This window comes from Eubalaena glacialis, chromosome 9 (genome assembly GCF_028564815.1).
Source record: "Eubalaena glacialis isolate mEubGla1 chromosome 9, mEubGla1.1.hap2.+ XY, whole genome shotgun sequence".
In the NCBI taxonomy this organism is placed as follows: domain Eukaryota; kingdom Metazoa; phylum Chordata; class Mammalia; order Artiodactyla; family Balaenidae; genus Eubalaena; species Eubalaena glacialis.
In genome coordinates this window covers 111,564,167-111,579,512 of record NC_083724.1, presented here as the reverse complement: position 1 = coordinate 111,579,512, position 15,346 = coordinate 111,564,167, and positions in this window count along the sequence as shown.

Sequence of the window (15,346 nt, the reverse complement as noted above, 5' to 3'; positions counted from 1 at the left end):
GATGTATTTGAAATTTATCTTCAAGGATCACCAACTTTCAGAATGTGCTTCTCAAACTGTGCAGGACCCTGCGGGGCCTTCCTGGGGGACACAGCCCCTTGCCCCCCACCTCTTGTTTGCAGAAAAGCTTTAGCTTCCTTGGTCTCCCCTGAGCTCCAAAGAACAAATTTAATCAGAGAAGTGAGAAAATGCAGAAATAAAGGAAAGCAGTCAAACAAGACAAAATAATAATAGTTTAGCCATAAAACAAAGTCAAAGACCTTAGGTACCTCCTCAAGGAAAACAGATAATATCCTGAGCCATATCCTTAGGTTGTTTTGCAGACACTAAAACCCCCACCACGTGGAAGAAGTTAACTGCTGACCACCAGCACGCAGACCCCAGATCAGCTGGAACCAGCAGGTTGATGATTGAGGTTCCCAAAACATCACCCTGTTACCTCACCAGCACCCAATCAAAAGAAGGTCCACGAGCGGATCATGCATCCTATAACCGTCTCCCTCACACTGTCTTTAAAAACCATTTCCTGAAAGCCACTGGGGAGTTCAGGTCTTTTGAACATTAGCCGCCCATTCTCCTTGCTTGGCCCTGCAATAAATGCTATATTTTCCTTCACCACAACCTGGTGTGAGTAGATTGGCTTCACTGCAAAACTTGGGCGAGCAGACCCAAGTTTGGTTTGGTAACAGTCCTCATGGTGTTATTCTTCTACCTGGTTACAATTTTCTAGTTGTGTTCACATTTAACTGGTCCTCAATGGTTTCTTCTTCTCCTTTTCCTTTTCTTCCTCCTCCTTCCTTCTCCTCCTACTCCTTGCATATCTTCTTGTTGTAAGATATTTCAAGTCATTTTGGGAAGGGAGTAAAGAGTGACTAAACAAATAAGTGTCTTTGTTTCCTCCCACCATACCTAGCAAAGTGCCTTGCATTTAGTGGGAATCTTAATAAATATTTCAAGAATGGCAAAGGTTTAATTTTTGTGAGAACTTTCCATGCACATAGCCAGGATGAACAATCTATTCTTTCTCCCTGGGGTGTAAATGATCAGAATTGCTCCAGCCATGATTCATATTTGAAAGGTCTTCCAGTGCAGAATTCAGGATGTTTTCCTCTTGGGAAAATGTTCATCAGAACTGGCATTTTCAGTTTAAGATCCCCTAGAAAATTCCCAGTGAAGAATCTTATATGAGAGCTAAAAAGATAAAAGGTAAAGCATCATGAGAAGTAAAAAATTTTCAGCAGCCCCAGAAAGTGACTATTGGTAGCCTTTTAATTCTACTTCAACATAGATAATTATTTGTATATGGAGGGTTTTAAAAAAATAATAAAACGTCAACATTAAAAACAAATTTTAAAAGGAAAAAAATCATATTTTCTCCATTCAATCATCATTATTTTCATTTATATGTTCTTCTTTAGACTTTATTTCTATTTATGTATATTTGACATAGCTTGTCCATTCATTCCACATGCGTTAATCATGTACTATGTGCCAGGCACTGTTCTAGGCACAAATAATAAGGCAGACAATATCCCAGCTTTCAGGGACTAAAGTGGTGTGTGTGTGTGTGTGTGTGTGTGTGTGTGTGTGTGAACAGGCAATGAACAAATAAACAAATACATAAGTGACATTAGCTCTGAACCAGACATGCAATGATCTGGGGAAAGAGCGCTCCAGGTAGACGGAACAGCAAGTGTGGAAGCTTGGCTTGTTTGAACCCAGAAAAATGCCTTAAGCTCATTGGTGAGCATTAAGAATGATAGAGTAGGAGATAGAACTGAGAAAGTCAGGCAAAGGACATATTATGCAGGGGTTTATAGATCAAAGAGTTTAGGTTCTGTTCCTTGTGCAATTTGAAAGGGTTAAGCAGCAGATGGTGACATGATCTGATTTCTGTTTTATAAAGACCACTCTGGCTCCTGTGCAGAGAATGGACTTTAGAGAAGCAAGAATCAGAGTAGAGAGACTAACTTAAAGGCTGTTTTAGTCCCAATAAGAGAAGATGGTGTGATGACTTAGAGCAGTAGCAGTAGAGACGGCATGATGCGGGATGATTTAGAAAATTTTTGAGGTATTTTTTTTACTGACAGAATGAATGCATGGAGGGAGGAAGGTGTAAACAGTATTTTTTTCTTGATAACTACATAACTTCATGAAATTAACATGCAGTATGTGTTAGTTACCTAGTGCTGCATAACAAATAACTCCAAAGCTTAGTGGCTTAAAACAATCCCAATCACTTATTTCTTAGTTTCTGCAGATCAGGAATTTGGGGGTGGCTTGGTTGGGATGTTCTGGCTCTGGGTCTCTAATGGGGTTGCAGTCAGATGCTGTGTGAGGTTACTGTTATCCGAAGGCTTGGTTAGGCCTGCAGAAACTACCTCAAGGTGGCTCACCCATTGGACTGGTAATTTCTTCTCCATGTGGGTCTTTCCATGGAGCTGCTTGAGGATCCTTACAACATGGCAGCTGGCCTCCCCTGGAGCGAGGCATCTAAGAAAGCAAGGCAGAAGTTGCAATGTCTCTGATGACCTAGTCTAGAAAGACCCACACCATCAGTATCACTGTATTCTACTTGTCATAGAGACCAGTCTGTCTGATTCTTCGTGGGAGGGAACTACACAGGGACATGAGCATCAAGTATGAAGATCACTGGAGGCTACCATAAGATCATGGGCATGTGATTATTTCTTTTATGAACAGCAATAATCCACTCAAAAGATTCTGAAACCATTTCAGCTTCAAATATCTTCCCCATTGTTCTCATCTGTGTACTCATTCTTATTTGATCATGTGTCCCAATTTAAGTTTAAAAATATGTTTGTGAAAATTATAGACAGCCTGGCAATGAATATCTTTGTTAATGGATACCTTCGGTTTGTCCTTCTAATGAAGGATTTCTTTAGTAATTCCCCGAGTGGAATTATATGTTCAAAGGGTATTATGTACATTTTAATAGTTCCTGATATGTATCCCCACATTTTTTTTCTGTAAAGCTTCATAGTATACTTCAAGGCCTTAACTTTCCCGCATTAATTCATTTGAAATATGTATTATATTATTCTAGTTAATTGGGATAAATATTGTGGCAGCTAATATATGACTTAAGGTAAGTTATGATAGAAAAATAAAAGTGTTTTTTGTTTTGTCAGATAGTCAAACCCATCCAAGTTGGCACCTTAGATTTTTTTGAATACCTTAGTTTCTAAGACACACATGAGTTTAAACTGGACACGTCTAATAAACAAAGGTTATATGGATTACAAGTAGTCTTAAATACGAAATGCCTTTATAAAAAAACTGAAATGCTGTACATGAGGCTCAGGTTTCTGGTAGCTAATAAAGACATTTTTATTTGTGTATTGATGGCCATTAATCCCTTTGCTTTTAGCTAAGTGTTATTCTTTCAGTCTATAACCGCCCCACATCCATATTAATTTCATGTGGAGTATAGACCATTTCCTGATATGACTATTAAAAAAAAACAACTAGCAGGCTGCTTTGATGCAGCACAATGAATATTCCCTTTTTGCTCTATATCTAGTGCACTAGTAAAGACAGAAACCCTACATTAAAAACTCTAACTGCATCTTACCTAATCATGGCTTGAGAAGAAGGAATAATCTGTTCATTCTGACTCGTTGGTTTGTTTCAAGTCATTTATTCACTGGAGAATCTCACCTTTTTACTTCAGAGGTTAAAAAACACAGGAGAGAGATTGCCCCCCCACCTCCTTTTTTTCTCCTCCCCACCTAGACACACACACAAGAGACTATGTGTGAGAGAGAATCTCAACTGTAAGTCACAAATCATTCTCAGTTTAAGACAGAAAAATTGGTGTCAGAAGTGTGAAATCAGAGGGCGATTCTGAGATGAGAGTACAATGCACCGCCTTCTCAGGACACAGACGCTCGGTGTTTGTCAGCTGGCCTCCAGGGTTGGCCGGGTTCTGAAGACCAAGAGCCCTGGTAACACTGCACTTGATGTCCTATGCCCACGGGAGGGACCTGAGAAGTGAACCAGGGCCACGTCGGTGACTTAGAGCACCTGGTAAGGAAGGATAAAGGAGCCAGAGATTCAGCTTGTTCTGTTTCCCTTCTGTCCTGCCCTCAATTCCTCCCAACCCCACCTGAATAGCAGAAACCGGGAAGTATGACTTCTGAAAGTGTTTTAACCACCGAGAACTCTCCGAAGTCTCCAGAGGATGGGGAGTCAGCTGATTTCAGCTTCCACAGCATCCATGGGGCACTTCTGGGGGTGGGGGGGCACGGCTGGGGGGCACAGCCCTTCAACAAATGGCCCCTCCTCAGGCAAAGCCATCACTAGGCCATTTTTATTGAGGGGGGGGTGGATATTATTTGGACCTGGTATCCTCAGCTTGTTATTCTGAGAGGGGCAAAACAGACATCTTGCTGTTGCACTCAGAAGCCTTGCAGCCCTGCACCCCTCCCCTGCCCACCTGTAAAACAACACTGCTCAAACTCAGGGATAATTTAAACAAAATGAGTAGACGAGTGTTTCCTTTAACCCACTGGCAAAACAATTTCCTGAGGAGATGGAGGTCTTTTTGTAGATTAAGGTATCTTTCTCATCGTCCCAGGACGGACCCCCCTTGGCAGCAAGATGCACTGACACTCCCACTCCCGCCCACGGTGTGGTGGGAAGAAGAAAGGCCTCCAGGATCGGCCCGCATTTCTTCCTTCCCAGGGACTCCTGCCAGCCCAAGTTGGGGCCCCCTCTGTGGGGAGCTGGGGGTGTTTCCAGACAGGACTGAGAGCATCTGATGGTGTTTTAGGATCATACTGGAAATATGTAACATTAAAACATTTTTATAACTTAACAACAAACCTCCCTAGCCTGTGAGAATCTAATGAGCTGAGTTGAAGGGCTTTGAAAAACCAAAACGTTCTGCTATCACTTTTTTCTTTTTTTTTAACGGCAGCGATTTTCCTCGGGTTTCTGCACATTCAGTTCTGCCTTGGAGCCACCGCAGCCTCCGGACGCCGCTGGTCCAGTTTCTTCCCGGCCGGGCTAGAGGCGGGGGAGCTGTAGGGGAAAGGCCTGAAAAGCTGCTTCGACCGCCTTGTAAATAGGCGGAGCCCAAGGATGCTCTTTCTGCGTGAAACTTTGCCCTGCGGGCAGCCTGCATCACCCTGCTGAACGCGATCTCTGCAAAAGTGCAAAAAGCCGGGGCGGCCAAGTCTTTCGCAATTAAGACCCTCACCTCCACTCCACCCCGGTAAATAGTAAGGTTCGGAGACTTAAAATACTTTACAGCACACTGGGTGACACATTTTTTTTTTTTTCATCAGGAAGCCTAGTCATTTGGGGATGGAGCGGGGAAAAGAAGGGGGGAGGCGCCCGGAATCCTCTTTTTTGCTAGATCTTTCTCCAGGTCGCCCCGCCCGGAGGACGCGGCAGAAAGGTCCGCTGCGGCACCGCGCCCACTGCGTCCCCGGGCGGGCGCGACCCGGAGCATCGTCAGAAACTCAGCGCGCGCCTCCGGGCTCCGGCCCCGGCAAGGAGGGGCGCGGGGCTGGGTGGAGTGGGGGGCGGTTCTTTCGGGAAGCTTCTATCGCTGGTTCTTCTCTGCGAGCGGAGAGATCGTGGGAGGCGGGGGTCTCCGGAAGCCCAGGCGCGAACAAGGAAGGGGGCACTCGCGGTCCTTCTAAGCAGTGGCCCCTCCCCACTGAGGCCTGGCCTGGAGCTCAAGGCGTTCTGCAATCCGATTTTAAAGTAAAGCAGCCGGACTCTGAGGCGGTGGCCATGCTGCAGTAGGCGTGGAAGCTGGAGAGAGGGTACCACGCAGAAGGTACGGCAGCACAGGCGCGCCTGGAGCCGCGTGGTCCCGACTCCTTAGCAGAGCGTGGACCAGCTGCGTTTGCAGCGCTTGGATGCTTGTGAGAAAGGCAGAGTCTTAGCCCCGCGCCAGGCCTGCTGAACTAGAATCTACATTTCAACCAGATACTCAAGTGATTCAGGAGCGGGTGGTGAGAAGCTCTAGAAAGGAAAAGAGTTTAGGTCTGCAGCTCACCCCCACCCCCTCCCCGCCGCCACATGCACGTGGGTGTGGAGAGGGGAGGCGGAGAAGATAGTTAGGTCGCTGCTGCATAACAAAAGCAAGGAGAGGGTCAGAGTTCTTCCTTTGCTTATAACAAGCGAAGTACTGGGCGAGGGCAAGAGATACATCTCAGTCCTGTCCTGGTCTTCTAAACATCCACTCACTACCCCAGACAGACTTTAGGCAGAAGAGCCAGTGTGGAATATTGAGGGCCAGCATGCACTACCACCTGAAGGCCTGCTGAGTCAAGGCCATTTGGTACCTCCCTTTGTGATGTTCTGGAGCCTTCCTACCCTGACTGGTAAAGGCTGCCCAGGCCCCTGTGGAGGAGAGATGTGAACTCAGAGGGGAACCCAAATAAAAGTTACCAGTAGAGTGTTCTCTTGCCCTCTCTCCAGAATTGGGGGATGGGGGAGAGTGGTGGTTAGAAAATGCACAGGAAATTTCTCTTGTTAAAAACAAGACAACAGGCCCCCAAATTGAGTCACTTATGCTAAGTCCCATGTCACCAAACTGAGACAATTATAGTTTTGGCCTCTCCCAGAAATGGGATCTTAAATCAGTCAATCAGGAATCGTCTGGTCTGCAAGTGAGGTCATCTGCCTGATGGACACCTACCATACCCTAAAGGAAAGTGACCTTGTCACAGCTGATCTGCTTTTTGCTAGTATACCTTCCGTGTTCCTGATCCCTTCTGCCTATAAAAACCTTTCATTTTTGTACAGCTTCTCAGAGCTCCTCTCTGTCAGCTGGATGGAATGCTGCCTGATTCATGAAGCGTTCTATAAAGCCAATAAGATATTTAAAGTTTACTCAGTTGAATTTTTTTTTTTTTAACACCCTGGCCCCCATGTCTGCCCCAGGGAGAGCTTTAGCCTGGCTGGGAGCCAGGCAGACTTGGCAGCCCTGGTGTATGGGAGGCCCAATGTGAGGACAAAGGCAAGGGGCCCTAGAGGGTTCCAGGCCTCAGAGCCCACATGCTGGGCCAGTCTTCGTGCTGGAGCTGGATGCCAGTTGTAGGGGCTCATTGTAGGGCCAGATCTGCTAGTGAGGGTTTCAGGAAGTTTAGACCATTCATTCACTCATTCACTCAACAAATACTTTCTAAGTACCTATTATGGGCCAGACACTTTGCTTAGGTCCTTTAAAGGTGCAGCATTTACAATAAAAATGTCCTGTTTTCACAAAGGCAGATGATTTTTTTTAAGTATATGCTGTGTCAAGTGATGAGTTTATCATGATAAATGAAGTAGGGTAAGTGAGACAGAGTTTGACAGGAGGGTGTGATTTTATCTTGGTGGATCAAGGAACGTGGCATTTGGGCAGAGACCTGAAACCAGCAAGGGAAAAAGCCTTACAGGTAAATGGTAAAACGATCCAGGGGCCCTGAGGTGGAAGCATGTTCAGTGGGTTGGAATAAGAATAAAGAGGCCGGTGCAGCCAGAAGAAAGTGGACAAGTTGGGAATTGTTGGGAGATGAGGGCAGAAAGGTAGTGGGTAGGCGAGGTGGGGCCTTGCAGACCTGGGGAGGACTTAGCAGTTTTACCGTGTGGGAAATGGAAAGCCATGAGGAGCCTCTGGAGGGTTTCCGGCAGAGCAGTGATGTGGTGTGACTTGTGTTTTAAAAGAATCACTCTGGGTTAGGACTCCACACTTCAACTGCAGGGGGCATGGGTTCGATCCCTAGTTGGGGAACTAAGATCCTGCATGTCGCACGGCATGGCCAAAAAAAAATTAAATAAATAAATAAACATTAAAAATAAATAAATAAAAGAATCACTCTGGCTGTTTTGCTGAAGGTAATTGTCAGGGGCAAGTGTGGAGGTTATTGACATAAGGTAGGTGAGTCATGATGGTGGTTTGTTCTTGGGTGATTGTGCTGGAGGTGGTGAGTCAGGGTAGAATTCTGCATATATTTGGAAGGTAGAGCCAAAAGAATTTGCTGGAAGACTGAGTGTGGGAAGATGAGAGTGGAGTCAAGGATGACTCTAAAGTTTTTAATCTGAGAAACTGGGAGAATGGAGTTTTCACTTAATGAAATGGAGGTGGGGGGAGATTGAAGATGCAACAGGTTCTGGATGAGGGGCAACACCAAGGGTCAGTTTTGCCATGCTGTGTTTGAGGGTGAGGGTTAGGCTTAGGGTCAGATATGTGTGTCTGAAGTTCAGTGCTTGAGATACAAATCTTGCCAATGTTTTGAAGTTTCCCCTTCAATACTCTAAGCCTGTATAACAAAGATCTCCATGAGTGCAAAATATCATAGGATGATAGAACTCCAAAGTGAGAAGCTACCTAAGAAATCATTTCTTATTTTAAATACAAGGAAACTGAGATTCAGGGGGGTAAATTCACTTGCCAAACATGATATTGATTTTAGCAGAGCCGGAACTAGATTCTAAGATCCCAGTGTATTTTCCCTGCCCTGTACAGTGCTGCATCCTCAGAAATAATGTTACTATTATTATTCCTGCTCTTTTTGATGGCCCAGATTTTAGTAGACTGTGTAGCTTAGTGAAAAATAGTCTTGTTTGGTTACAGCAACACCGGTATAACAATGGACAGATCAGTACCATTTTAACATGGAATTTTCTTCCTCCTTCTCTTTCTGGGATTCTTTTCTTTCTTCTTCCTCTCTTTTTGGGATTTTTGGCTTTATTACTGATTATTTAATAGCTAATGCATAAGATGGTTCTATCAGAGGTCACCTTGATTCAAATGGAAGTAAGTGTATAAATCAGGCCAGCTCTCGGAATTCCCTGGCCGTCCAGTGGTTAGGACTCCACGCTCTCACTGCCGAGGGCCCAGGTTCAATCCCTGGTCGGGGAACTAAGATCCCACAAGCCGCACGGTGCAGCCAAAAAAAAAAAAAAAAAAAAAAATCAGGCCAGCTCCAAGTGTTGTGAACTTCATCTGTCTTCTTTTGCTCTTCAGATCAACAATGAACAGTTCATGTAAAAAAAAAAAATGCACAGTTTGAGAAACCACTTGAATTTTTCTTCTTTTTAACCGATACTTGCCTTTGAAATAAACAAGCTGAATTTAACTGCCTAGTTTTCAATTCACTTAACTAGTTGAGTAAATCAGAACTTACACACTGAGAATTCACTTTGTGCTCTTTTCCCTAGAGAGGGGAAGCCGGCATTCCAGCGTGGAGAGCGAGGTGGTGATACCCACGCAATGCTGTCACCTTGGAAGGACGTAGCTGTCACTCTAGCAACATGGAGTCTGGAGCTCTGTCTGCTGTGAGAGTCCCTTTCTCACAAGGCATGTGGGACGTGGAGTTGGAGCATGAGGCTCCGTGGACCATGAAATAAGGTCCATGAAAGGACCATGAAATAAAGCCAGCCATTTCCTTTTAGAGCAATCAAATAGATGATCACAATTCCTGAGGAATAAAAGCAGATCTTTTTTGCCACGAATTACTTGATCATGAAGCCCTAGAATAACAAAATGGCTTTGAAAGACTTAACTAATCACTTGGAGATTGCACGCAGCCCAAGCATGTCATCATCTCCAAGGCCACATCACACCATTAAAGCCAACACATTCATTTTACATCTACCCGCGATCAGGCTTGTTTCTCCTCTGTTCTCATCCTACTACCCACATGGGGACAAATTCCCCTTCTGTGCATTCCTTTCATTCTTCACTGTTGAGATTTTAATTTCAGTGATTATAAAAAATTATCATCAGTATCAAGTTTTGGTTTGATCATGTGCTTTACTTTCGAAAGCACTCACACCTTTTCTCCTAACACTGAGAACTGGGAGGACGTGTATTCCACACATTTTACAGGTAAAATAAGAGCACAGGGTTTATAGCAATTGGTTTCCCATGAGCTGCCATCTGCACTTTAATGTATCACAGCAGTCAACTTCCCATGACACAGCCAAAGTCCCATTTCCCCTCCTCTTCCTTAACTCCCCTGCGCTTTTCTAAAGTCTTCCCCAGTCATTCCCACATCAATAGATGGAAACTCCATCCTTCCCATTTCCCAGGCCAAACACCCTGGCATCATCTTTGATTTCTCTTTTCTCCTACTCTCTCTAATTCTCCATCAGCAAATCCCATGGAATTTACCTTCAAAATATGGCCAGTGACCTGGCACTTCTCACCATCACCATGCTACTTTTGGATTCTAGGTACCAAAATCTCTTGCCTAGATTATTGTAATAGATTCCTAACTGGCCCTTTGTCCTCTACTCCACCCGTTCCCCAATCTATACTCAACATAGTAGCCAGAGTGATTCTTTCTACATGTACCTGTGTCACTTCTTTGCTAAAAACCTTCCAAAGCTTCGCACTGACTGTGGCTACAAGGGCCTCATTGATCAGGTCCCACCTCTCCCTGACCCCTGCTTCCCTCTTACCCATTCTGTTTCCACCACCCTGACTCTTTATTATTCTGCAAATACAGTAAGTCCCCTACATACGAACGAGTTCTGTTCTGAGAGTGCATTTGTAAGTCCAGTTTCTTCCTAAGTCCAACCAAGTTAGCCTAGGTACCCAACTAACATAGTCGGCTATATAGTACTGTACTGTAATAGGTTTGTAATACTTTTCACACAAATAATACATAAAAAACAAACACAAAAATAAAGAAAACATTTTTAATCATACAGCACAGTACCTTGGAAAGTACAGTAGTACAGTACAACAGCTGGCATACAGGGGCTGGCATTGAGTGAACAGGCAAGAAGAGTACTGACTGGAGGAGGGAGAGGAGGTGGGAGATGGTAGAGCTGAAGGATGGTCAGCAATAGGAGACGGAGGGCAAGCTGCAATTTCACTCATGCCTGATGTTGATGGAACGCAGTTTCGCATCTTTGAAAGTTCACAACTTGAAGGTTCGTGTGTAGGGAATTTACTGTATGCCAAATAGGGTTTGGCCTTAGAGCCTTTGCACTTGCTGTTTTTCTTCTGCCGGGAATGGATTCTCTCATATATATTGGCATATCTCTCATAGATAGGTGCATATCACCTCATAAATACCTCATGCATTTATTAGAGAGGCCTTCCTTAACTTCGCTGTATGAAATAACAGCCTCTTTCTCCCCACTCAGCACTCCCTAACCTCCTTACTCTTCTTAATTTTTTTCCAAAGCAATTATCACCCTCTAAACCCTTTATATTTTCTTTTTGTTTTTTCCCTTCTTTCTCCTACAGGGATACAAACTCCATGAAGGCAGGGACTTAGTTTATTTGCTCCTCTATTGCCTGGGCCTGGAGCTATGCCTGTCCCGTAAAATATTTGTGCTTACAAATACTTGTTGAATGAATGAATGAGTTAATGAGTTCAGAGGTATTCAAAGATGGAATGGGCTGCCTTGGTAACCAGTAGACCCCATCCCTGGAGGATTTCCCATATTGGCAGTTTGATATAAACTGGAATGATGATCACAGGAGTTTGACCAAATTAGATGTCCTTCATGGAAATCATAGAGTGTAGAGTAGAGAGTGTGTGTCAGAGAGGACTGGTTTGAGTCTTTTCCCTGATATTTACTGGGTCTGTGACATTGGATGATTTATTTAACTTCCCCTAACCTCAATCCCTTATCTCTTAGGAGGGATTTTATACTTTCTTTCTCATAAGGTGGTTATGATGATGAAACTAAACAAAATAATCTATGTAAAGCAAGTAGCCTGGTTGACCTGGTTCCTGACACTTAATAAATGCATAGCAAATGTAATCTATGATGATGATAATGTCTCTTCTAGCCTTGGGATTCTGAGAAGCTGTGAAGGGACCTGCCCAAGGCCACCCAAGCGATGAATGTATTCCTTGACTCTAGTTGGGTCATGCTTTTCCCACCAAACTACAGTGTCAGTTTCTTCCCTTCAGGACTCCTTCTTTAGTTGTGGGATGATTCCTGCCTCTCCTGATGCTCCTTTGGTCTGTCGGATTCCTCTCTATTTTGAATTTTTGTTCTCAAACCCATCTTGCCTACATTGCGACTTTGCTGCTTGTATTTATTTTGCCTAATGTCAATTTGTAAACAGAAAACAATCTCGCCGCAGATTGCTTTACACTGACTCATAGTTAAGTGGGATGAATCGAATATCAACTCATTCACTCCTAGAGCTGATTACGTCTCCTGCATAGACTGGATGCTCAGTAAACACCTGTTGATTATACACTGGTGGCTTGGTCTTCAAGAAAGCGTCAAGTGTAACAATAAGTATCATAATAAAGATGATTATTGTCAACCGAACATGTTTATTTTCGTAATCTGAATATTTTGGGGCTGTAGTGTTATGGTTTTGAGACTATTGAATTAACTGGAATAAATGGGTTACAGTGGCCATAGACGGGGGGGAGGTGTTTGCAGAAGGATGGGGGGATATGATGAATGCCAGGGGTCCATGCAATACCTTGTCATGATGATGAACTTAAAATGGGAAAACATTTATAACATATTGTTACTGAAAATGTGGGTTGCTAAATGGTATTTTCAGAATGATCACAGCCATATCAAATTTGTGCATAGAAAAAGTTGGAAATACATTGAAATAAAACAGTTATCTAAGATGGCAAGAAGACGGGTGACTATTCTACAAGGACTATTTGTTACACTTAGAATTTAAAAATTAAAATATCTTTTCATTAAAAAATGCCCTGCATGGCTTTTTCTCTCATGGAGATAAATCATTTCTCTGAACTTCTGTTTTCTGCAAATTGCAGAGAAACCACAACATCTGTTCTACATACTGTGAGGCTTAAGCAGGGTGATGTATCTGAAACTGCTTTCTAAACTGTAGAGAAATGTATGCATTTTAGGTGATTTAATTATTGGCCTTGCTGTAGGGATGCACGTGAACAGCTATCTTTGGTGTGGCTCTTCCCCAAAATACCTTCTGACCTTCTGTGTTTTTTGGGGGCAGAAATACTCAGGCCTCATTTGCCTCTTGGGTGACCACACTACATGTGCTCATGTGAAAAAGGAAGGCCTGGAGTCAGAAAACACTATTGGTTTCAACAAGATTCTGGTTTTCCTGGAATGGAAGTCCTGAAAGGATTCGTGCTTGAGCATCACTTTCAAGTAGGTAAAAACTGAATTTTTAATCTGTTAACTAGGGACCTTCTGTGCCTGACGATCCTGCTGTGTCCTGATTACTTACTGCATTTGCATCCAGTTCCTACCATTGTTCTAGTTCCAAAGCTGATCAGATGCCCTCACCTTGATTCATGTGGGGAATAGCCTGTGCCTACCCTGGGAGCCTCTGCTTGGCTGGTGGCATTCTGCCTTGGGCCTCTTTCGGTCTGAGAATTGTCCAGAGAGTGAGACACAAACTACTTAAGGTCCGTTACATTTGCCATCTTTGCTGCACTGTCTCTTCCTTGTAGGGAGGGATGTGACCTTGGCAGAATGACATGACCTTCCCCTTGACAAGCAGTGCATGCTGACGGGGCATATGCTGAGTAGCTCCTAATGTCCATTATTTGTCCTTCATCACCAAAGGACATCTGCTAAGCCCTCATTCCTGAGTTAGGTGAGCCATTTCATAAAGAAGATTATCTACATAGAGAGCCTATGCATTCTCTTCGTCTGAGACTGGAAGTGGGGAAAAATCTGAATAGATGAATGATCCATTGATCCAGCAATGAATGATCTTGACAGTCACACACGGGCACACATGTTCACAATCGTGCAGCCTTTGGACAAGAAGGGAAGAGGAAGACAGGGGCATCAAATGCACGTGTATAAGAAGGAGAAAAGAAGGGAAGAAGGGAAGCTGGGAAGGACACTTTGCAGATGCTTTCACCTTCCTAGAAGTTTTGCTTTACAAATGGCTTGGTTCAAACCAACTTTTGGATCTTCCTGGTTTATTGATCCTGTTCTATTGACCATAGCTTCCTGATTGGTCAGAGTCATTGTTAACACAAGAGCTAAAATAAACGTCCCCTGACTAATGATAAGCAGCATTTATTGAGCTCTTATCATGGAGAATTTATACTGTCCTAAATACTTCACAAGAATTATATTCCTCAATCCTCAAAATAACTGTCTTATTATTGGCCCCATTTTACAGATGAGAAAACTGATGTTCAGAAAAGTGAGTTGCCCAAGGTCACACAGTGAGTGTGCCATTCCTGTGTCAATTTGTTCTCAGCTCCATATCTGTCCCCTCTATTCTGTATGGCAGGAAAGTACATGTCCCAGGCTCCCTTGATGACTAGATTCCAGGTAGCATTGGCCAATAGGAGGTACTAGTGAAAAAGTGGAGCATGAGGGGAGGGGAGAATCAGAGAAGTTCTCCCTACCATCCTGGCCCTGCAGGTGGCTGCATCTCCTTCTTGAATCTATCTTCCTTGGACTGCTCCTCCCTCCAGGGTCTCAGTTCTTACCAGGCTGCCTCTGCTGCCATGGTTCTAGCTCCTACTGGATGGCCCTGCCTTCTGGACTCCTGTAACAATATTTGCTTCTGGTGTCCCTCCAATCCCAGAGGTGATAATGGTTTCTTTCTGTTGCTAATTTCTGGGTTGCCTCGTTGTCTCCACTGTGGACCAAATTGTGTCACCTCCAAATTCATATGTTGAGGCCCTAACCCCTCAATGTGATTGCATTTGGAGAGAGGGGTTTATGTAAGTAATTAAGGCTGTAAGAGTGGGGCCCTGATCTGGTAGAATTAGAGTCCTTATAACACATATATATGGAATCAAAAAAAAAAAAAAGGTTCTGAAGAACCTAGGGGGAGGACAGGAATAAAGACACAGATGTAGAGAATGGACTTGAGGACACAGGGAGGGGGAAGGGTAAGCTGGGACGAAGTGAGAGAGTGGCATGGACGTATATACTCTACCAAATGTAAAATAGATAGCTAGTGGGAAGCAGCCGCATAGCACAGGGAGATCAGCTCGGTGCTTTGTGACCATCTAGAGGGGTGGGATAGGGAGGATGGGAGGGAAACGCAAGAGGGAGGGGATATGGGGATATATGTATATGTATAGCTGATTCACTTTGTTATGAAGCAGAAACTAACACACCACTGTAAAGCAATTATACCCCAATAAAGCTGTTAAAAAAAAAAAAAAAAAAAGAAGAGACTGGAAAGAACTAGCTCTCTCTCTCCCTGCCATGTAAGGACACAGTGAGAAAGTGTCTGTCTGTAAGGAAGCCAGCAAGGGAGCTCTTACCAGAACCTGACCACGCTGGCACCCTGATCTTGGATTTCTAGCCTCTAGAACTGTGAGAAAATAAATTTCTGTTTTTGAAGCTACCAGTCTATGCTATTTTGTTATATCTAATAAACAAGCTGACTAATATATCACATTCTGGCTCCTCA